At 37.1% G+C, this 25137-nt stretch overlaps 1 protein-coding gene across 2 annotated transcripts in view; it reads left to right on the top strand.

Moving 5' to 3' along the window:
- The window catches only part of PRKG1 (protein kinase cGMP-dependent 1), a 1337040-nt gene that overhangs the window by 1026823 nt on the left and 285080 nt on the right, over positions 1-25137 (top strand). The gene's annotated exons all lie outside the window — the stretch shown is intronic.

The raw sequence follows: 25137 nt of genomic DNA, 5'->3' as shown, positions 1-25137 counted from the left end.
GGCAAAGCTATGTGGGAGGTGGCCATGGGGAGGGAACCGGCGGGCTGGTGTATGGCATGGTGAAAGTCACACTGAAGCTCTCTTCCAGTCAGGCATAGTCTGCCTGTAAAAGACCTATGATATGGGTCCCCAGGGCACCTGAGGCTGCACTGTAAGCAGATGTGGCCATGCTGGGGCCCCAGGAGGGGACAGCAGACCAAGGGGTGCTTAGATTGGACGAGCCCCATCTGATGGGCAAGAACCACCCTGCAGAGTTTAGGTCCCACAGTTCCTCTAGGGTTAAAGTCTCCTAAGGAAACAAGTAGAGCCTGGGGGATGGGCATTCCTGGCTGTGTTCCTCTACAGACACTCCCACACCAAACCCTCTGGGCTCTGCATCACCTAATGTACTGCACCTTCCACTTCTCTAAGCAGCTCTCCCTGCCAACTGAGTGTCTGTAGTAGTTAAGGGGCATCCTGCTGAGATTCCAGAAGCCCATGGAAAGAGCAGCTTGCTCCTTGCTAGCTCAACTCACCTATTTCCCCAGAGTTGTTGGGGGTCAGGAACAAGTCCAGCTGCAAAGTAGTCTGTGCTGGATTCCCAGCTTTCTGCCCCCAGCCAAGCTACTGTGTCAAATGCAGTTCTTTTAAAGGAAAAACAAATGTGCCCAAAATTAGGGGCACCTATATGAAAAATGATTGGCCACATATGTAATTCTGGAGAAAGATAACGAACTCACAGTCACTTACGTTAAGAAATACACAATTTGCATTTCTCTGATGGCCAGTGATGATGAGCATTTTTTCATGTGTCTGCTGGCTGTATGAATGTCTTCTTTTGAGAAATGTCTGTTCATATCCTTTGCCCACTTTTTGATGGGGTTGTTTGTTTTTTTCTTGTAAATTTGTTTGAGTTCTTTGTAGGTTCTGGATATTAGCTCTTTGTCAGATGAGTAGATTGCAAAAATTTTCTCCCATTCTGTAGGTTGCCTGTTCACTCTGATAGTAGTTTCTTTTGCTGTGCAGAAGCTCTTTAGTTTAATTAGATCCCATTTGTCAATTTTGGGTTTTGTTGCCGTTGCTTTTGGTGTTTTAGACATGAAGTCCGTGCCCATGCCTATGTCCTGAATGGTATTACCTAGGTTTTCTTCTAGGGTTTTTATGGTATTAGGTCTAACATTTAAGTCTCTAATCCATCGTGAATTAATTTTCATATAAGGGGTAAGGAAAGGATCCATTTTCAGCTTTCTACTTATGGCTAGCCAATTATCCCAGCACCATTTATTAAATAGGGAATCCTTTCCCCATTTCTTGTTTTTCTCAGTTTTGTCAAAGATCAGATGGTTGTAGATGTGTGGTATTATTTCTGAGGGCTCTGTTCCGTTCCATTGGTCTATATCTCTGTTTTGGTACCAGTACCATGCTCTTTTGGTTACTGTAGCCTTGTAGTATAGTTTGAACTCAGGTAGCGTGATGCTTCCAGCTTTGTTCTTTTGGCTTAGGATTGTCTTGGCAATGTGGGGTGTTTTTGGTTCCATGTGAACTTTAAAGCAGTTTTTTCCAATTCTGTGAAGAAAGTCATTGGTAGCTTAATGGGGTTGGCATTGAATCTATAAATTACCTTGGGCAGTATGGCCATTTTCACGATATTGATTCTTCCTATCCATGAGCATGGAATGTTCTTCCATTTGTTTGTGTCCTCTTTTATTTCACTGAGCAGTGGTTTGTAGCTCTCTTTGAAGAGGTCCTTTACATTCCTTGCAAGTTGGATTCCTAGGTATTTCATTCTCTTTGAAGCTATTGTGAGTGGGAGTTCACTCATGATTTGGCTCTCTGTTTGTTTGTTACTGGTGTATAAGAATGCTTGTGATTTTTGCAAATTGATTTTGTATCCTGAGATTTTGCTGAAGTTGCTTATCAGCTTAAGGAGATTTTGGGCTGAGATGATGGGGTTTTCTAAATACACAATCATGTCATCAGCAAACAGGGACAATTTGACTTCTTCTTTTCCTAACTGAATACCCTTTATTTCTTTCTCTTTCTTGATTGCCCTAGCCAGAACTTCCAACACTTTGTTGAATAGGAGTGGTGAGAGAGGGCAACCCTGTCTTGTGCCAGTTTTCAAAGGGAGTGCTTCCAGTTTTTGCCCATTCAGTATGATATTGGCTGTGGGTTTGTCATAAATAGCTCTTATTATTTTGAGATATGTTCCATCAATACCAAATTTATTGAGGGCTTTTAGCATGAAGGGCTGTTGAATTTTGTCAAAGGCCTTTTCTGCATCTGTTAAGATAATCATGTGGTTTCTGTCTTTGGTTCTGTTTATATGCTGGATTATGTTTATTGATTTGCATATGTTGAACCAGCCTTGCATCCCAGGGATGAAGTCCACTTGATCGTGGTGGATAAGCTTTTTGATATGCTGCTGGATTCGGTTTGCCAATATTTTATTGAGGATGTTTGTATCGATGTTCATCAGGGATATTGGTCTAAAATCTCTCTCTCTCTCTTTTTTTTTTTTTTTTTTTTTTTTGTATCTCTGTCAGGGTTTGGTATCAGGATGATGTTGGCCTCATTAAATGAGTTAGGGAGGATTCCCTCTTTTTCTACTGATTGGAATGGTTTCAGAAGGAATGGTACCAACTCCTCCTTGTACCTCTGATAGAATTCGGCTGTGAATCCGTCTGGTCCTGGACTTTTTTTGGTTGGTAGGCTATTAATTATTGCCTCAATTTCAGAGCCTGCTATTTGTCTATTCAGGGATTCAACTTCTTCCTGGTTTAGTCTTGGGAGAGTGTAAGTGTCCAGGAAATTATCCATTTCTTCTAGGTTTTCTAGTTTATTTTCATAGAGGTGTTTATAGTATTCTCTGATGGTAGTTTGTATTTCTGTGGGGTCGGTGGTGATATCCCCTTTATCATTTTTTATTGCATCTATTTGATTCTTGTCTCTTTTCTTCTTTATTAGTCTTGCTAGTGGTTTATCAATTTTGTTGATCTTTTCAAAAAACCAGCTCCTGGATTCATTGATTTTTTTGGAGGGTTTTTGTGTTGCTATCTCCTTCAGTTCTGCTCTGATCTTAGTTATTTCTTGCCTTCTGCTAGCTTTTGAATGTGTTTGCTCTTGCTTCTCTAGTTCTTTTAATTGTTATGTCAGGGTGTCAATTTTAGATCTTTCCTGCTTTCTCTTGTGGGCATTTAGTGCTATAAATTTCCCTCTACACACTGCTTTAAATGTGTCCCAGAGATTCTGGTATGTTGTATCTTTGTTCTCAATGGTTTCAAACCACATCTTTATTTCTGCCTTCATTTCGTTATATACCCAGTAGTCATTCAGGAGCAGGTTGTTCAGTTTCCATGTAGTTGTGTGGTTTTGAGTGAGTTTCTTAGTCCTGAGTTATAGTTTGATTGCACTGTGGTCTGAGAGACAGTTTGTTATGATTTCTGTTCTTCTACATTTGCTGAGGAGTGCTTTACTTCCAACTATGTGGTCAATTTTGGAGTAAGTGAGATATGGTGCTGAGAAGAACATATATTCTGTTGATTTGGGGTGGAGAGTTCTGTAGATGTCTATTAGGTCCGCTTGATGCAGAGTTGAGTTCAATTCCTGGATATCCTTGTTAACTTTCTGTCTCGTTGATCTGTCTAATGTTGACAGTGGGGTGTTAAAGTCTCCCATTCTTTTTGTATGGGAGTCTAAGTCTCTTTGTAAGTCTTTAAGGACTGGCTGTATGAATCTGGGTGCTCCTGTATTGGGTGCATATATATTTAGGATAGTTAGCTCTTCCTGATGAATTGATCCCTTTACCATTATGTAATGGCCTTCTTTGTCTCTTTTGATCTTTGATGGTTTAAAGTCTGTTTAATCAGAGACTAGGATTACAACCCCGGCTTTTTTTTTTTTGTTTTCCATTTGCTTGTTAGATCTTCCTCCATCCCTTTATTTTGAGCCTATGTATGTCTCTGCGTGTGAGATGGGTCTCCTGAATACAGCAAATTGATAGGCCTTGACTCTTTATCCGATTTACCAGTCTGTGTCTTTTAATTGGACCATTTAGTCCATTTACATTTAAGGTTAATATTGTTATGTGTGAACTTGATCCTGTCATTATGATATTAGCTGGTTATAGTGCTTGTTAGTTGATGCAGTTTCTTCCTAGCATCGATGGACTTTACATTTTGACATGTTTTTGCAATGGCTGGTACCTGTTGTTCCTTTCCATGTTTAGTGCTTCCTTTAGGATCTCTTGTAGGGCAGGCCTGGTGGTGACAAAGTCTCTAAGCATTTGCTTGTCTGTAAAGGATTTTATTTCTCCTTCACTTATGAAACTTAGTTTGGCTGGATATGAAATTCTGGGTTGAAAATTCTTTTCTTAAAGAACGTTAAATATTGGCCTTCACTCTCTTCTGGCTTGTTGTTGGCAGTGACTAGGATTAATATAGTGGTGAGAAAAATAAGTAGATATTTAAAAAATTGATTAATATTTGGATCTGAGCTTATATATCATAGTGAGAATTCTATGATAGACCAAGTGATGAATAGTGCAGATTGGAATAAATATCATGGGGAAGTAGTCTAGTTTGAAACTCAGTGGCAGTTCTAGTGTTTGGATTGTTGTTCAATGTCAGTTTGAGATAATTATTTCTTGGTCGAGAATGTCTGCCAAGAGATCTACTATTAGTCTGATGGGCTTCCCTTTGTGACTAACCCGACCTTTTCTCTTTGGCTGCCCTTAACATTTTTTCTTTCATTTCAACTTTGGTGAATCTAACAATTATGTGTCTTGGAGTTGCTCTTCTTGAGGAGTATCTTTGTGATGTTCTCTGTATTTCCTGAATTTGAATGTTGGCCTGCCTTACTAGGTTGGAGAAGTTCTCCTGGATGATATCCTGCAGAGTGTTTTCCAACTTGTTTCCATTTTCCCTGTCACTTTCAGGCACACCAATCAGATGTAGATTTGGTCTTTTCACATAATCCCATATTTCTTGGAGGCTTTGTTCATTTCTTTTTACTCTTTCTTCTCTACACTTCTCTTCTCACTTCATTTCATTCATTTGATCTTCAACCGCTGATACTCTTTCTTCCAGTTGATCGAGTCGGTTACTGAAGCTTGTGCATTTGTCACGTAGTTCCCGTGTTATGGTTTTCATCTCTATCAGTTCTTTTAAGGACTTCTCTACATTGGTTATTCTAGTTAGCCATTTGTCAAATCTTTTTTCAAGGTTTTTACTTTCTTTGCCCTGGTTACGTATTTCCTCCTTTAGCTCTGAGAAGTTTGATCGACTGAAGCCTTCTTCTCTCAACTCATCAAAGTCATTCTCCATCCAGCTTTGTTCCATTGCTGGCGATGAGCTGCATTCCTTTGGAGGGGGAGATGAGCTCTGGTTTTTTGAATTTCCAGCTTTTCTGTGCTGCTTTTTCCCCATCTTTGTGGTTTTATCTGCCTTTGGTCTTTGATGATGGTGATGTACTGATGGGGTTTTGGTGTGGGTGTCCTTTCTGTTTGTTAGTTTTCCTTCTAACAGTCAGGACCCTCAGCTGCAGGTCCATTGGAGTTTGCTTGAGGTCCACTCCAGACCCTGTTTGCCTAGGTATCAGCAGCGGAGGCTGCAGAAGGTAGAATATTGCTGAACTGTAGTGTTGCTGTCTGATTCTTGCTCTGGAAGCTTTGTCTCAGGGGTGTACCCAGCTGTGTGAGGTGTGAGGTGTCGGTCTGCACGTAGTGGGGGATGTCTCCCAGTTAGGCTACTCAGGGGTCAGGAACCAACATGAGCAGGCAGTCTGTCCGTTCTCAGATCTCAACTTCCATGCTAGGAGATTCATTGCTCTCTTCAAAGCTGTCAGACAGGGACATTTACCTCTGCCGAGGTTTCTGCTGCTTTTGTTTAGCTATGCCCTGTCCCCAGAGGTGGAGTCTACAGTGGCAGGCAGGCCTCCTTGAGCTGTGGTGGGATCCATCCAATTTGAGCTTCCCAGAGGCTTTATTTACCTACTTAAGCCTCAGCAATGGCGGACGCCCCTCCCCCCGCCTTGTTGTCGCCTTGCAGTTAGATCTGACTGCGGTGCTAGTAATGAAGGAGGCTCCGTGGGCATGGGACCCTCCCAGCTAGGTGTGGTATATAATCTCCTGCTGTGCCATTTGCTAAGACCCTTGGTAAAGTGCAGTATTAGGGTGGGAGTTACCCAATTTTCCAGGTGTTATGTGTCTCAATTTCCTTTGACTAGGAAAAGGAATTCCCTTCCCCCTTGCACTTCCTGGGTGAGGTGATGCCTCGCCCTGCTTCAGCTCTTGCTGGTCGGGTTGCTCCCGCAGAGCAGCGCCAACTGTCTGACATGCCCCAGTGAGATGAACCTGGTACCTCAGTTGAAAATGCAGAAATCAACCATCTTCTGTATTGCTCGCACTGGGAGCTGGAGGCTGGAGCTGTTCCTATTCGGCCATCTTGGGCGTGGTCCCCCTACAATGTAACTCTTAGTGGTAATGTGAGAGCCATTTTTGTGTCTATAAAAAAAGATTTCAGTCATGTAGAATCAAAGCTGAATGCTCTTGAGTTTTTTAGTTGGGGCCTAATCATTCTAAATGATCAAAATTCCCTCAAAGCTAAGATTAGAAGACTTAACAGAAAAAGAAAATCATATCAAGAGGCTGGTACTTGGTAAGGCAAGGGCATGACAGTGAAGTTAAATTTTGTTCCTGATTGATGTTTTGTTCCCTCTGGGCAGTACCCTTAATGCTTCATCAAGAGTAAGTGTCTGCAAAGAAGGAAAGTCCCATATTAGAAGGCACACCACCTAAATTATTTTATTTCCCTTTGCTAATATTTTATAAATACCATAGGACATGTATTTTTAGGCAGCAGTTCATTTTGAATTGTTATGTTGAAGAAGTTGTCCTTCATAGAGCATATCTCGGATTTTTATTCCATGCCTTTTATTAAACTTGTTCTTTTTTGGTTCATACTAAATTAGTCAAAACCCTTATTAGACAGCAACAAGAAATTAGGTTAGCCAAGGAGCAAAAGTACTTATGGATTATTTTGAGAAAAATAATTCAAGCTTGTTTCATACCACTGACAGAGGCAAAATATAGTGAACTTTTTTTCAGCTGCACAAAATGTAGGGCATTTCAGAGAAAGCAAAATCTTTAGTGTTCATAATATTCTGTATATGTTATTAATTTAGGTGTTGAAAAGTGTTATTCATCGCTTTATTTAAGTGACCATGATTGTTCAAATATTTTGCAATGCTAAAAATGTAAGCTCATGGAAAGAACATGGGAATTGTATCACTTGTTCTTTTTTAAGATTGCTTCTGTCAGCTCTTGGCACATCAGCTGGGGAAAATAAAGAAAAAAACATCATTTCCTCAGTTTTGATTGTGAGCTTGGAAAAGTTACAGAAGTATGCATCTAAGTAATATTTTTTATAGCCACTTGTTTTCTATTTGTAGTCTGCTGCCATTTAAAAAATGGTTGTATCATACTTTAATTTTAAAATTTATTGGTAATATAAAGGCTACCTTAAGAAAGTATTTGCTTTGTTCTCTACAGTCTCCGTGGATGCCAAGTGTCTTCATCAGTTTGGGCTGCTATAGCAAATACAGATGTTCCTCCATTTACAATGGGATTACATCCTATCAGACCCATTGCAAGTAGAAATATTCAAGTCAAAAATGCATTTAATACACCTAGCCTACTAAACATCATAGCTTAGGCTAGCCTACCTTAAACGTGCTCAGAACACTTACATTAGCTTATAGTTTGGCAAAAGCATTTGGCAACACAGTACACTATAGGATATTTGTCATTTACCGGTGACAGCATGGCTGACTGGGAGCTGCAGCTCACTCTCACTGTCCAGAACCACAAGAAAGTATTGTGCTTGCATATTGCTAACCCAGGAAAGGGTCAAAATTCAAATTTCAAAGTACGATTTCTAATGAATGCATATTGTTTTCAACCATCTTAAAGTTGAAGAAAAGCCAATTCTTGTAAGTCAGGAACACCTGTACAATGAAGAAAATAAAATTTCTGAAACTAGGAATTAACCTCACCACTTTGTATTTTGTTTCAGTGACTCCTATAGTTCTTTCCTTCAAGAAATATGTCTTCTAAACCTGTATTGTTCAGAATAATTATTTTAACATAGTCACATAGATCTCATAAGATAGTCAATTAAAAAATATTTTCCAAGTTTAAGTGAAGGAAAAAGTTAAACAAAAAGCACTATGATTTTTGATGAGCACTTTATCAGAGATCTGGGCAAAGTAGGAGAACATTATGTGATGCCAGCTAAGAATATCAATTTCTATATGGTTTAAACCAGAGTAATGCTGGGATATTGACCTCAGCTGCCAGAGAAAACGTTCACAGTGGGCTGCACCCTGTGAAATCACCTGCTCCAACATGAACTTTGGTCTCTAGACTCGTGTTATTTGATTCATCAGAGCAGCCTCTACCTTGGTAACAGGTGTCCGGGATTAGAAGTGAAACCTCAGCTGCAGTGATGTCTCACATGCATGTAGCTTAGAACTCATATGAGATGCTGGGGCTTGCTTATTGGGAGGGGAGGAATGAGATGCCTCTCAGAGCAGCTGGCATTGTGGACATTCTTCCCACAGAAGGAACAGGAAAAAATACTCTTCTATCTTGAGCACACACAACTTGCTAACACAAGAACTCTTCAGGGAGATGGGGAAGTCTGTCAAGTTTTTTTCTTCAGTATTCTCTTATTAGACTGACTACTATAAATAAGAAATGCTTATCATGAAAATGATTAACACTTAGGTCTAATATTTTTTTTGAGTATATATTTTTGATTGGTAACATTTTTCATTGTACAGATTTTTTACCTCCTTGCTTAAATTTATTTCAAGGTGTCTTTTTATAGCCATTGTAAATGGGATTAGCTCTCCCCATTTCATTTTCAGATACTTTTCTATTGGTGTACAGAAATGCTACTGATTATTCCTGTTTATTTTATGTCCTGCAACTTTATTGAGTTTGTTTATGAGCTCTAACTGGGTTTTTAGTGGGGCCTTTAGGGTTTTCAATATGTAAGATTGTTCTGTCTGCAAACTGGGACAATTTTATTTCTTCCATTCCAATTTGGATACTCTTTATCTCTTTTTCTTGACTAATTGCTATAAAAATGGTGAAAGTAGGCATCCTTGTCTTTTCCAGATCCTAAAGATAAAGCTTTCAACTTTTCCCCATTTAGTATGATGTCAGCTGTGGGTTTGTCACATATGGGCTTTTTCGTGTTGAGGTACTTTCCCTCCAGAAGTAATTTGTTAAGGGTTTTTATCATAAAGCGATGTTGGATTTTATCAAATGCTTTTTCTGCATCTATTGAAATGATCACATGGTTTTTGTCCTTGATTTTGTTAACACAGTGTATTACATTTACAGATTTTCATAAGTTGAACCATCTTTACATTCCTAGAATGAATCTCACTTGATTATAGTGAATTATCTTTTTAATCTGCAAGTTTTTCTATTTAACAGAAAAGAAAGGAAAGCTGTTTTGGAGATTCATAGATTTACATGAACCTACATTAATATATTTATTATGTGGGCATATAACTCAGCTTGAGACCCTAATTTTCAAAAGATAAAAGGCCATGCAAACCTATACCTAATAAGGTTGCCTACAAAAAAAGTTGACCTCCAAAATGGAAACTCAACCTTTTCTGCTTCTCTCTATTCTCTTTTTTATCCCACTCTTTATTTTATTTTATTTGTGTGTGTGTGTGTGTGTGTGTGTGTGTGTGTGTGTGTGTGTGTAGTTAAATAAGTATTTGCCTGAATTTGGTATTCTGATGCTTTTACAGCATAAAGGCCTAAACTATTACATTGGAGAAACTGCATGTGAGGAGGGGTAAGTCTAGGAGTCAAAATACTATTTATTCAATTATTGTATTGGGTGGTATGTATTCTTAGTTCCAAGCACCAACTCAAAGGTAAAAATCTGATAAACTCTATTTATAATTTGAGAATTATTATAACCTTATAAATATGCTTTAAATTCTACATGTTTTAATTTAGATTTGGAAACTAACATGTCCATTAATATTACAGGGTATTTGATAAATCCATTTGGTATTCTTTCCTATAAAGCAGTGGTTTCCAACCTGAGATCCTCATGGAAATTATTCGCCCAATTATATGTCCACTGAAATTCTATGCCCAATTTTGTGAACAGAAGTGTGAGTATAGAAAATGTGCACACAGAGAAGGTTTATAAATTTCATGGTCTCCTCTTCTTCACCACCAATCTACTGATCTAGACTAAATATTTCCTGTTTCTTTAACAGCTTTCATTTCCTTTTTTTTTTTTTTTAATATCTTTTTTTTTTTTTTTTTTTTTTTTTTTTTTTTTGAGACGGAGTCTCACGCTGTTGCCCAGGCTGGAGTGCAGTGGCGCGATCTCGGCTCACTGCAAGCTCCGCCTCCTGGGTTCACGCCATTCTCCTGCCTCAGCCTCCTGAGTAGCTAGGACTACAGGCGCCCGCCACCGCGCCCGGCTAATTTTTTGTATTTTTAGTAGAGACGGGGTTTCATTGTGGTCTCGATCTCCTGACCTTGTGATCCGCCCGCCTCGGCCTCCCAAAGTGCTGGGATTACAGGCTTGAGCCACCGCGCCCGGCCGAAAAAATATCTTTAATGTATTGTAAAAATGGAAGAGAGAAGGATCATTTTATTTGCTGTGTTAAATGCTTTACGAAGGCACTGATAAGACCCCTGTAAGAACTATAACATTTTTTTTTACCTATTCCCACTTCCCTTCATCTGAGCTTTATGTCTCTGGGTTACTTCTAGATTACCCCCAACTTTGTCCACCTTCTGCCACTTCCCCAGCCATAACTGTCTTCATCACTGCCCCAGAATCCTATCTCTTCTCTAAGTTGTAATGGCTCTGAATAATGCAGTTTTGTCTTCTGGCTTACTTAGATATCCAGGCCTAAAACTGTGTAGAGTATGTGTGTCTCTGTCTGTATGTTTGCATATGTGTGCATGCAAATATATGCACATGTTATTTCTTCTCAAATGCCTCAACTGAGGTTGAAAATTGTATTTTACTTGTGCAAAACCCAGATAATTATTTTAATGTCCAGTGTCAGTTTGAATTAGTAGAAGACAGTAGATATCTAGAGTGATCTGTTAGTTTACATTCATTTTACCATTTGATTAAAAAATCTGTTGCTAACTTGATATTTGCAAAACTGAGACCAGCATTGGTGCTTAGTGCTTTCTTCTTACTCACTGAAGGGGAGAATCAAATTGAAGGCATTCTTTATAGTTGCCATCTGAATGAGACATAATATATAATTCGTAAACTGTTCTTTATAATTACTGTTATGAGAAAAAATGTTAGTAAGCAGTTTGTAAAACTTACCTCCTCATTATGTATATAGCACGCAAATAGGCTTTAAAGCAGTAGTTTTCCAGCACAATTTTGTAATTTTTAAATTCTCCTATTATTTCATTTTAAAATTCTCTCATTATTCCAGGTTTTTTATTTCCTCTTAAGTAGGTCTGGCTCAGTAGTATAGGCTGTCTAAATTATGCCTTGATAAAACTTCTCGTTAAAAAATATATAGTCTGCCTGCCTCTCTTCACAGAATAACAGAAGTGACAGAAATTTTAAACAGGAAACTTTGACCTGAGAAACAAATCTAGTAGGAGTATTAATAAAAGCCCCCACTTACTGAGCTTATTTTATGTAATACTTATTACAATCCTATCAGTAGGATTATTATCATCTGTGTGTTATACATTATGAGATTGAGTCTAAGAGAGTTTGAATAATTTGCTTTAATTTATGTAGCTAGCAATTGGCAATGCCAGGATTCTGGCTCTCACTGGGTCATACTGAGGATTTAAGAAGTTGAAATAGGTAAAGCAGTGGCTGCAGTAGCAATAACAGCAGAGCTCTTTCTGCTCCTTGATCTACAAACCTTTTCACTGTAGAGTTTCATGTAGATGCAGAAGGACACAAGCGTCCTGATCCTACCTCTCTGTGTTTTGATTTGCATGACAATTGTCAGGTTGACTTCAAGATTCCCATTTGTCTTGAATATATTCTTCCTCATTATATCAAAACCACCTTTATAAACATTTAACTCTAATCCCAACTCCAGGACTCTCTCCTGTTCCAAAGCCTTTCCTAGGGCTTTCTTTACTAGGTTAACTTTCTGCTTCCAAGGAGGGTCTGCTTCCTTCCCTTGGTGGCCTGAGCTAACCATCCCAGTCTAAAGAAATGGCATAGGGTTTAATAATGTACTAAACTACGTTCTGAAACCAGGAGACCATGTACTTCCTTTACCATTTCTTATCCCTCTGAGAAATACACGATTCTCAGTCTCTTCCTCAATGGCAAACTACTGTTTGCTGTTCACCTTTTCTTCCTAAAGACAGATCTAAGGAACCGAAGCTGCTTTTTTCTTTCTTCTCATCTTAGGGGTATATATTTGTAAGGCTTGGTTACAGAGTATAATTAGTTTGCATCAACTTTTATGTTAGAGAGTGAGAATTTCAGTCTTTCTCCTTTTGCTTCAGATAACACCGCAGATAAAACTACATTTATCAAGGTCTCCTCGTGGCCCTGTATTGCCAACAGAAGATGCCCTCTTGTAAGTTAAGCAAGAGGTATCCCTATTATCTCAAAAATGTAATATGTATCCCTGAAAACTTCCAAAGTAGATAATATTATCCTTACCTTTCTGTCTATTTGAGAACCCCTCTGAACATTTCCTCACAGGAAATAGTGATTTTCTTTTGCTTCATCTGCGCGATAGGGCTAGTCAATTCCTAAGCCCTGCTGGTAGCTCAGGTTGGAAAGCATAAACTTGTTTGACTGAGAAAGACTGAGATGTCCTTAAGGAGCCTTAGTCCTTAGGTTCATAGAGCTTTTGATGCTTGCAATATTGTTTTCTCCCTAGAACTATGAGTTATTTCACAGCCTCCAGGAGGAGAAGGTGTGCTGTTGTCTTTTCATACATTTGAAACACACCTGCTGAGCTTTTTTAGTCTAAAGGAAAGGAATTACTGTTTTATTTGACATATGGAGCACAAATATCTGCTCCCTGAGATTGAAGAAGTCACTGCTTCTATCACCTTGACAAAGAAAGGTAATCAACTGACTACAACACTGCAAGCTAAAGGGAAACTCTGATCAGTCTACATTTCCACAGTTACTCCTATCATCTTTTTATGAATACTTAGTATACACCAGGCACTTTGGATACATCAGCTCACTGAATCTTCACAGAAACACTGGAAGATGGTTGCTATTATCTGCACTTAATATTTATACAAACTAGATTCAGAGAGGTTAAATAACTTGCCTATGATCACATAAATAGTAAGAGGCAGAGCTTTAATTCAAAGCCCGTTCTTTTGGCACCAATTTGATGTTCTTTTTCCTCTGCCTAGTATTTACAACAAGGCATTTTAGCAACTTTGGGACCACCAAAACCATTCTGAACAAAAAGCAATGGTTAATAAATTTTGTACGTGGTAAGTGCTTAATCAGATGCCAGTTTGAAAAGTGAATGAATCTTAAACAGGGGCATGTGATATATAATCATGCAGTTGCATTGACCTTAACTATATTAAAACTGTTAGACAACTCCAGTGCTTTTTCTTAATGATCTGGAGAATAAACTTATAGGTGAGAATTATTCATTGTCTAAAACTTTCTCAGTATAAAAATATTGACATATAAGATAGGCCAACAAAATACCATTTTTCCTGAATTCATTAAATAGCATTAAATGCTTTTACCATTCGTAGGGATACTTGGTTGTATAATAATGATTATGTTCAATGTGTGTGTGTGTGTGTGTGTGTGTGTGTGTGTGTGTCTGTCTGTCTTTTCTCCTCCACCATATTGTCACTTCTGTTTGAACACATTACCTATACAAAGGAAAGAAAGTGCAGTGATGTAAAACGAGCACAGAGTCCAGGATCTGGTGGAGTAGGCTTGATAGCATACTCCACCACTAAATGCCTATGGGAAAGTTCTGTCAGATTTTAGCTCAGTTCCTTATCTGAAAAAAATGGAGTCAAACATGTATACACTGCAGTGCTGATATGAAGCTTGAGTCAATATATGTTAAGCGCATATAGAAGCATGAGAGAAAATATTAAAATAACAAAAGAAAAACATAGGCAGAAGCTCCATGATATTGGTCTGGGTGATGATTATTTGGATATGAACCCAAAAGCACAAGCAACAAAAGCAAAAATAGATGAGTGGGATTACATTAAACTAAAAATCTTCTGCATGGCAAAGGAAACAATCAATAGACTAAAGAGATAACTGGCCAGGCATGATGGCTCACGCCTGTAATCTCAACACTTTGGGAGGCCAAGGCAGGTGAATCACGAGGTCAGGAGTTTGAGACCAGCCTGGCCAGTATGGTGAAACCCCGTCTCTACTAAAAAACACAAAAAATTAGCCAGGCATGTGGTGGCACATGCCTGTAGTCCCAGCTACTCAGGAGGCTGAGACAGGAGAACCTGGGAGGTGGAGGTTACAGTGAGCTGAGATAGCATCATGGCACTCCGGCCTAGGTGACAGAGTGAGACTCTATCTCAAAAAAAAAAAAAAAAAAAAGAGATAACCTAGATAACCTACAGAATGGGAAAAAAATATCTGCAATCCACATATCAGATGAGGGATTAATATCCAAAATGTATAAAGAACTCATCAACTCAGTAGTAATAAAACAAATAACCTGATTAAAGAATGGGCAAAAGACCTGAATAACCATTTCTCAATAGAAGACATAAAATTAGCCAAAAGGTATTTGAAATGAATGCTCAATTACTAATAATCAGAGAAATGAAATTAAAAGCATAATGAGACATCACGTCCCAACTGCTAGATTGGCTCTTATCAAGGATCCATAGAAAAGGGAACCCTTGAACACTGTTGTGAGAATGTAAATTAGTATATCCATTGTGAAAAAAGTATGGAAGTTCCTCAACAAATTAGAAATAGGACCACCATATAATACAGCAATCTTAGTACTGGGTATATATCCAAAGGAAATGAAATCAGTATTTCGAGATATCTGCACTCCCATGTACACTGTAGCATAATTCACAATAGCCTAGATATAGAATCAACCTAAATGTTCATCAAGGGATGAATGAATAAAGAAAATGTGGCATATATACAAAATTCAGCCATAAAAAGGTAGAAATTATGTTATTTGTGACAAAATGAATGAACCTGAAAGATATTAAGTGAAATAAGACTGGCACAGAGAAAAAGTACCATATGACTTCACTCAGATGTGGAACCTAAAAGAGTAGATCTCATAAAAATAGAGAGCAGAATGTTGATTACCAGAGGTGGGATGCTTGGGGGACAGAGGGTGTGGTGGAAAGATGCTGGTCAATGGATCCAAAATTTTAGTTAGATAAGAGAAATAAGGTCGGGCATGATGGCTCACACCTGTCATCCCAGCACTTTGGAAGGTCGAGGCAGGCAGATTACGAGGTCAAGAGATTGAGACCATCCTGGCCAACATGGTGAAACCCCGTCTCTACTAAAAATACAAAAATTAGCCAGGCGTGGTGGTGGGTGACTGTAGTCCCAGCTAAGCTACTCGGCAGGCTGAGGCAGAAGACTCACTTGAAGCCAGGAGGCAGAGGTTGCAGTGAGCACCACTGCACTCCAGCCTGGCAACAGAGTGGGACTCCAGCTCAAAAAAAAAAAAAAAGAAAGAAGTTCAAGAAATCTACTTCTACAACAAAGTGACTATAATTTAACAACAGATTGTATTCTAGAAAAATATTAAGAGAAGATATTACATTTTCTTACCACAAATAATAACATTGTGAAATAATACATATATTGGTTAGCTAGGTTTATTCATTCTACAATGTATTCATACTTCAAAATATAATGTTGTACACAATAAATACATACAATTTTAGTTAGTTCTAGTAATTTGTTGGTGTATTTTCTTGGATTTTCTATATACATAATCATATCAGCAGTGAATAATGATGACAGTTTTTCTTCCTCCTTTTCTTTTCTCTCCTTTCCTTCCCTCCTGTCCTCTCTCCATCTCTCTCCTTTCTTTTCCCCCTTTCATTCCCTTGTAGTTTTTATTCTCTTTTGTCTTATTCTACTGACTGATACTCCAGTAAAATGTTGAATAGAGGTGGTGATAGCAAGCATCTTTTGCTCTTTCCTACTCTCAGAAAGGAAGCTTTCAATGTTTGAACATAAAAATTTTATTTTTTACTCTAGGTTTTTGGTAGACATTCTGTCATGTAAGGAATGTTTTCTTTTATTCTTCATTTGCCAAAAATGTATATTTAAAATCATGAAAAGTTGTTGAATTTATCTTGATCTACATTTCAAAAAAAATACTATCTTTTCTTTCAACTGGTTAATATAATGATATAATGAATGACTTTAAGTTTTCTTTTTTTTTTTTTTTGCTTGCTTCGTTTTGCTTTTTCCTTAACTAAGCATTTGAGTCTACAAAATTCCCTCTCAGTGGTGATTGTACTGTCCATGACACTGACATTGTGTCATTTTGGGTTCTTTATTTTGTGTGGGAGTTCCATTCACCAATCCAAATGGAAGTTTGTGGATACTAGTGTTCTACAAATTACCCCTAGGCTGAAACACCCTGAATGTTCACTTATATTTACATTGCTATGGTCACTTCATTTGGTCTTGGAGTAGTCATTACTTTTTTGACAGATCATGATGCATTTGGAAAGATGTTTTTAAATATTGTAGCTACTGTATTTAGTTGTTTCCAACAGCCTGGTTTTTCAGGGTATCTGTTATATATGCTGTTGGAAACAGATGTCTAATATATTATTTACGTTTTGCAAAAGAATCTGAAGCATATATACCAAGCTGTCAAATTGTGTTAAATCTGAGTGAAGCATACATAGGTGTTTGTTACATTACCCTATAATTTTTGTATATTTTAAAATAAATCAATTATCTGCAATTTTTGAAGATAGTCCTCTTCTGCTTATCAGGGAAAGCATTCAGCACCTTTTTGACTTTCCCTTCCCTTTAGGTTATTCTCATTTCCCTTCAGTGTCAAAGTCATTTTCCCTGTGGCATTTCCAAGAGGGACTTTTCGGTCTTTTCATCTTGTGTTTGGTGGTGGGAACCCCAGAGCAATAAGCAAAAGCCTAAGGGCATATGTGCTGCTTTTGTCTATAAAGAATGGTGACTATTAAATCATCACACTAACTTTCTAACATTTTTTATTTCTCTGTGAAAGTCACCTGTTTCCTCACCTCTGTTTTTTGGGGGGTTTAGGGGAGCTTTTCTCTAAAACTTTAAACAGAAATGAATCTAACTATAACCAAAAACAGCAGATGTGAGCTTATATGCGGGAGATTAAAAAGCTAAAGTCACTGCCTTCTACTCTTCCCCAAGCTAAATCTCAATTATGAATACAGCTTACTACCCTTTACTCCCTTGTGTCTGCTTCCAAATACAGGTTGAAGGCGTTAACATTGTCCGGGACAGAGCTACAATTTGTGTCAGCAGGACATGCCCGGAAAGGATGCCATCTGTTAAATGACTCACTATTAGAGAACAGACCCACATGATGGGCTTTTAGGGGCTGAACTTTATAAAACTGATCACTCGTAAAAGGAAACTTGCCAGCTTCATAGGGATGTTTTAGGGTTAGAATTGCAACACCAGAATCAACGTGAACTTGGCTTATATTTAAAATATACTTTCATTGTTATTACTTTTTAAACATATCTATCTCTGTATCTTTATCTATCTTTTGGAGGAATTAATGAATAGGCATTCTGTTTCTAAATATATAAACAGAACTAAAATGGCTTTTCCTTTTTGATATTTCTAGAACCATGGATATGTAATTCTTTTCTTTAGAATACTTTGCATATACTCTATGTAAGAGTTTATATATATTTATTTTGCATCCACTTTTTTGAGAGGATCTTGGATAATTGAAATAATTAAATTTATAAAAATTCAGGTACAGATGTATTTTTCAGTCTTTAGTATAATTTGTGTTTCTCCATGCATTTTAAGGGATCATGAGAAAAAAAGGTTAATTTTTTTCAACTATTTATTTTTTAAACAAAGTTAAACAACAATAATAGCAAGACTAAAGAATAATGAAATTAGGCAAAATATATGGATCAGAAGTTTGTCACAAGAAAAATTTTCCAATTTATATTAGTCCAATAAAAGATTTTGATTTGGCTTTTTAATGTACTATGGAATATTATAACTATTTCTGATTTTTTAATGCATTTTCATGTTTTGTTCCTTTATTGTTGTTCCATAAAGTTCATTCACTCCCTTTCCATTACATTTTTTTCTAATAAAATCTCAGATAAAATGCACTTCCACATTTATGGGAGATAATAAAAAAGCGGAGCTCAGGATGACACATATGTGGCTTCTGTTTAGCTGCATTGTTTTATGATAAGCCATTAGAAGGCAGGAGAGGATAAGTGCTATGAAAAAGGAAACTGCATTATTGTTTTTGGTAGACCATACATAAACATTGGAGATACCAAAGATGAGTGCGACAGAAATAGATACATAATTTCAAGAGATGATCAAAATGTTTCTGTAAATTAAAAAAGTATTTTAATACTTCAAGGTGATAATCTTATTTATTGTATATTTCCATCTCTACACATGCATTTTTCTTGAGCTACTCAACAGGAATATAAATATAGAAGGTGAGAAATCAAGATTTCCATTTATACAACCCTGGCCTGTATTTTATTGAAATATTGTGATGCATAGTTTGAGTTAGAGTTCTTTTGGGTAATACAGAGTTGATTGTGAATGAAAGCACCCTTTCAGAGATCTTGGAAGGACTGGACTTCTCATAATTTGACCTCTTCTACCTGCTTCTTGTCTTCTGTCTCTTCCATTTATTCAACCATATCATAGGTTTTTGTTTTTTTTTTTTTGGTTGTTGTTAAAATATTCATGAACATGAAAACATACTCTCACACATTGAATTGGTAAGCAAAAATGATTTAAAGAAAAGCTTAATTGCCAGAGTATCAAATGAAATTTGTCTTCCAGCTACTAATCTCTTCAATGTAATAAAATCTCTTTATAACCAAAAAGTCAAAAAAGTTTTAATAATGTAACAGCTTAAAAGCCATCACAAGAATCTGAAATTTGAGCAACTCAAAAAATGACTACCCTGAAATTTTGTACCCTATGATCTGTATCTCCTGTTCCTGCCAAACGCCTAGTAACTACCATTCTACTCTCTAGTACTGTGGGTTCAATTTTTTTTTTTTTTTTTGGTTCCACATTTAAGTGAGATCATGCAGTATTTGTCTTTCTGTGTCTGGCTTATCTCACTTAGCATAATGTCCTTCAGGGTCAACCATGTTTTTACAAATGACAGGATTTCCTTCTTTTTTAAGACTCGATAATATTTCATTGTGTATAATTTTCTTTACCCATTCTTCTGTTGATGGACATTTCAGTTATAAGAAGAATAAATACAGAGACCTACTGTACAGCATGGTGACTATAGTTAATAATGTACTGTATACTGCAACTTGCTAAGATATATTTCAAGTGTTCTCACTAGAAAAAAATATATAACTGTGTGAAGTGATGCATATGTTAAATAGCTTGTGGTAATCATTTCACAATGTATACCTACGTCAAAACATCACATTGTATATCCTAAACATATACAATTATTTTTATCAGTCATACCTCAGTAAAACTTGTTAAAAATGTTTGCCTCTCTTTTAGGAATTTATAGATGAGGGTTTATTTTTCCTTCAGTCATTTTTTTTCCCTAAAAATCTGTTAAGTGGTATTTAAACATAAAACTGTTAGACTTTAAAAATGTCCTGAGTAGCAAAAGTAAATATTTAAAAATGTATTGAAACAAAAATAGAAGGAAATAAAAATAACCTCTACCACAATTTTTTAAACATACAGAATTGTCGTCTCAACCACCCATATTTACTTGGTATGAACTTTTGTTTACTATCAAGATTCTTGATTCTTAACTGTATGGAATTTAGAACCGTAAAATGGACAGTCTTAATATTACTTCACATCACACATCTTTTAAACTGTTTAAATCTGGAGTAAATGGTTACATAAAACACATTTGATGTTGGGGCTGATTCTCTTCCTTTGGTAAGGAAAAAAGAACAGCAACCATGAAATAAGAATTGAATATGATCAGTGAAAAGGAAAGGAAAAATTAAGCTAGTAACTATTAGTGAGATTCATAAACCCATTTCCCATCTCTTCACAAGTATTCCCGAGTCATATTATTCTTTCTACATTTGTGATCAATTATTTCAAGATCAGTTTTAATCTGAAAGATTGTAATCCTATTATCCAATTACTTGGCAAAAGAAAACCTCAGATTCATATTTTTAATACTGCCTTCTTTTTCAATGATGGATTACATAACAAGTTCTTTGCAAATTATATTTATTATTAGGCACATTTCTGGTTTTGGCAAATTAAATCTGTCTGCTTTTGTCATCACTTCTCAAGCTTTACACAGCATCTACACAATTTGAGGGAATACTTTTGTTTACACTCAGAATTTGGTTAATGCTTTCTTCTTCTTACTATTATTTTGTGATGGTATGTCTTATAACACACTGGTGCCTCCTTTTCTTCATTTCTTCCCTTTTTCTTGCCTTCCCTCCTTTCTTTCTGAGAAATGTTAAAATGGATCCACTCAATAGCCCTGTGCTCTTGATGTAGCAGAATAAAACAAAATAATGTGCACTGTGTAGCTGACTCACCCTCAAGATTGCTCCAATTAAGGACGGAATCTATCCCTGACTTTTTGTGTTACTAATTACTGAGTGGTAGGTTTTCTTTTCTTTGGGTTTCACAGCGTGTGCTTTTGGACAAAGAACTAGGGAAGCTATAAAAGATGAATTTATAATACATCAAAATATAAATATTAACACCCTATGCTGTTCACATAAATATTAAAAACACTATGTAAGATCATCAGCAGCAGTTTTTTCTTGCACTTTTTCAGTTCTCTTGATGTATATGGTTATAGTTGGAGACATTTTCTCACTGTACCAATTAAAATATTTATTTTTCTACACAATTCAGCAAAAGTGTGAGAATAAACATAATAGAATTTGAGTTAGTGAAAGTTAGTATGACATGTGAGATTGTGGTTTTAATGCTTAGTAGTTATTTGTTTATGAAACTTATTCTGGCTGTGTCTCATTTACTGTTCTCAATTCTGTCTCTGCATTTCTTTCACCAAATGCCTCCTTAGAATCTTGCATGGTGTTTAAGCCTGCAAACTCTTCTTTTCTGGTTCCATCCTGGTATCATTCCTGTTTTATGACCAAACTACACTGTGTACTGAGTGAAAGACAGTGCCATTTTTAAGAGATAGGATCTTGGCTATGCCACTAATTAACTGGTGCCCTTAAGAAAGTCACTTAACCTTGTTGAAATACAGTTTCCTCAATTATAACACATTTACAGTTCCCTATATGACCTATGATCCAGCTTTCTGAAATTTTGTGATTCATTTCTTTTGAGTGTGTGTTCTGGTCAGTTTAAATCTCGTTATCCTCAAATTCCATTCTCATTTGCAAATCCAGGTGTTCAATCATGTAGGTAAAATAAAAGTAGGATTAAGAAAGTCATGAAGGAAACAAGTTGAATATGAAACAGTGTAAGAACAGCAATAGTAAAGAAGTTTTGAAGTCTTGCGCTCATCGTTTTTGTCCTTTTCTTGCCCTCCCAACAGTTGTGTCTTTCTCATATATACATTTATTCAGCAAACATTATTGAACACCTTCCAAAGATCTGATGCTGGTCAGACTCTCAGAACCCATATACAAATCAGGTGAAGAGTCAGGAATATCAGGCTGGGGAAGATACAGAAAAGAAAGCTGACATTTTCTCTAACTGAACAATGTACAAGCTGTTATGGATACATATAGGAGACACAGAGAGATAACAATAACCTAGAGAAACAATTCCTCAATCTATCCTGGTTTCCCTCTCATATTTTTGCAGCACATCTATGTCCCACTGAATCCTTCTTTGTAGCTTAGTGCTCATGAGTGGGCTCTGAAGTCAGACTTCCTGCACTGGTAGCTCAACTCCTTTATCTAGTTACTTTGTGGCTCTAGGAAGTCATTTAACCTCTTTGTCAGTTTTCTCATCTGTAAAATGGGAATAACAATAACTGCCTAGGTTATAAGATTATGAGAGTTGAACATATACATAATGTTTAATATAGCTTTTTGGACATAATAAGCACTCAATAAATTAACTTCATATAATTATCTCTATTTTAGCCATTTCCTCTAAGTGTTTTAAGAAGACATTGAATTTGTAAACTTCTAGATGTTTCTATTCAAAAATGATATTCCCCTCACAAACCACTTTTTGGCTATAAATGCCATGATGGAATGTATTTTTCTTTTTGTGTGTGTTTGTTTTTAATTGTATTTTCAAATGCTAGTAAAATTCTGACACAAATAAATCTTCAAAGAAGGAAGAAAGGCAAGAGTTACATGCATTGTTGAAAACAAAAATAATGTCAACTGCGTGTTGATAGGTAGAAATCCCTTAAATATGTTAAAACAAGATAAAGATGATATAGATAAGGAAATAATACCAATTCTTAGCTAAAAACTAAAGTATCATTACTTCTTTTTAGCATTTCCTGGGACTGAATCTATCCTCCCAGAGCCCACCTAGACAAAAGATCCCCATCTACTGGATAATGTGTGAACAGCATCTAACCAATATGATTCCTACGTATGTTAGGGAGTTAATTTAATTTCCCTCAAAAATGCATACCATGGAATGTCATATTTGGGACTGTTTTGTGGGATCTTGCTCAAGGAGAGGAGATTAGTGTTACAGAGTGACCTGGAAGTGGTAAGGGGAAAACGTTCATAATTTACTTAATTTGCTGCTATTGTTACCATATTATTCAGCCAGCATGTGCTATTTTTGAAATTAAAATACGGATTTTTTAGACCCAGGCACAGTGGCTCATGCTGCTAACCCTAGCACACTGGGAAACTGAGGTGGGAAGATTGCTTGAGCCCAGGAGGTCGAGGTTGCAGTGAGCTGTGATCATGCCACTGTATTCCAGCCTAGGTGACAGAGTGATACCCAGTCTCCAAAAAAGAAAAACAAATACGATTTTTTAAAAATTTAATAATTATAAATATGAGTTTGCTTAAATCCCCCTTCACCTTCCCTTCAGTTATAGTTTTAGGAGCCAAGAAAATATATTTTCTTCCTTATTTCATGTGTTACAGGACTTTTGGTAGGCAAGCTCTCTATAAAGTTTTACTTAAGTTATTTTCTACAACCTGAAACTTGCCTTTCCTTTTCATTACTACTACCCTGGAGAAATGGCATATATGGCAATGTGGCATTTGTGACTTATGCAATATAGCAATGTGGCATATGGATGAATGAAAGGGTAATGCCCGTCTTTTCTTTGTTTTTTCTTTCAGTAGAGATGAATTTTTGCTATGTTGGCCAGGGTGGTCTTGAACCTCAAGTGATATGCCCACCTCAGTTTCCCAAAGTGCTAGGATTACAGTCATGAAACACCCAGTGCCCAGTCAGTGTCCATCTTTTAAAAGACTTTGGAGCTTCCTATTGTCCTGAGAAATACCTGGACAGCAAAGTGTGTGACCCCACCCAACCCTGCCACTGGTAGCTAGGCAGGCATTGCATGTGAGAGCTTCTGGCCCTGTGGCCTGCTTCTGTGTGAACTCAACTGGAGGGCACAGCTTCATGTTGTCCCAGTAAGCACATGGACAGTAACATGGGCATTTCCACCCACCCCTGCCACCGGCAGCCAGGTAAGTCATGACTGTTAGAGTTTCTGGTCCAGTGGTTCTCTTTCTGCCTAACTTTGCTGAGGGGTACAGCCTTCCATTGCTCTGGAAATATCCAGATGTCAGGGTGGGCAAGTCCACCAATCCTACCTCCCGTAACCAGATGAGCCATAAATGCTGGAGCTTCCAACCCGACAGTCCTGCTTCCACCTAAATTCTGTGGGCAGGTGCAGCCCCATGTTTTCACAGGAAGCACACAGACAGCAGATTAGGGCCAACCTGGCAAGGATATGGCTTATCTGCCACTTGTGGCCTCTGCCTGAGAAAGACCTTGGACCACGACACCCAGAAAAAGAATGCAGGCATGGACAGAATAATCAGAGGTGCCATTAAGACACAGTAGCAAACTAACATCAAATCTGGTCAACTGAACCCACCTCATACCATAATCAAACCCCCAAGGGCATCAAATAAGATAAAAGCAAAAAAAAAAAAAAAAGTCTATCCAAAGGACAGCAACTTCAAAGATTAGAGGAACATCAGCCCACACAAATGAGAAAGAACCTGCATAAGAACTGATTCAACTGTGGCAACTCAAAAAGCCAGAGAACTTTCATTCTTCCAAATGACCACACTTGTTCCCTAGCAAGGGTTCTCAACAAAGCTGAAATGGCTGCAGTGACAGAAATAAAATTCAGAATATGGATGGGAATAAAGATCATCAAGATTCAGGAGAATGTAGAAACCCAATCCACAGAATCTAAGAATAATAATAAAATGATACAGGAGCTGATATACAAAATAGCCATTATAAGAAAGAACCAAACTAATCTGATAGAGCTGAAAAATACACAAGAACTGCGTAATGCAATTGTTATTAACAGCAGAATAGACCAAGCTGAGGAAAAAATTTCAGAGCTCAAAACTGACCCTCTGAAATTACTCAGTCAGACCAAAATAAAGAAAAAAAGAATGAAAAATAATAAACAAAACCTCCAAGAAATATGGGATTACATATAAAGACCAAATCTATGACTCACTGATGTCCCTGAAAGAGGGAAAAAACAAGCAACTTGGAAAACGTATTTCAGGTATCACCCATGAAAACTTTCACAACCTTGCTAGAGAGACTAACATTCAAATCTAGGAAATGCAAAGAATCCCTGTGAGATATTAAATAAGGAGGTCATTCCTAAGTGACAAAATGATTACATTCTCTAAGGTCAAAATGCAAGAAAAAAATGTTAAAGGCAGCTAAAGAGAAGGAGCAGATCACCTACAAAGGTAACCTCATCTGGCTAACAGTGCACTTTTAA

Source organism: Macaca fascicularis, chromosome 9 (genome assembly GCF_037993035.2).
Source record: "Macaca fascicularis isolate 582-1 chromosome 9, T2T-MFA8v1.1".
Classification (NCBI taxonomy): Eukaryota; Metazoa; Chordata; class Mammalia; order Primates; family Cercopithecidae; genus Macaca; species Macaca fascicularis.
This window is presented reverse-complemented; position numbering and strand designations above follow the sequence as displayed.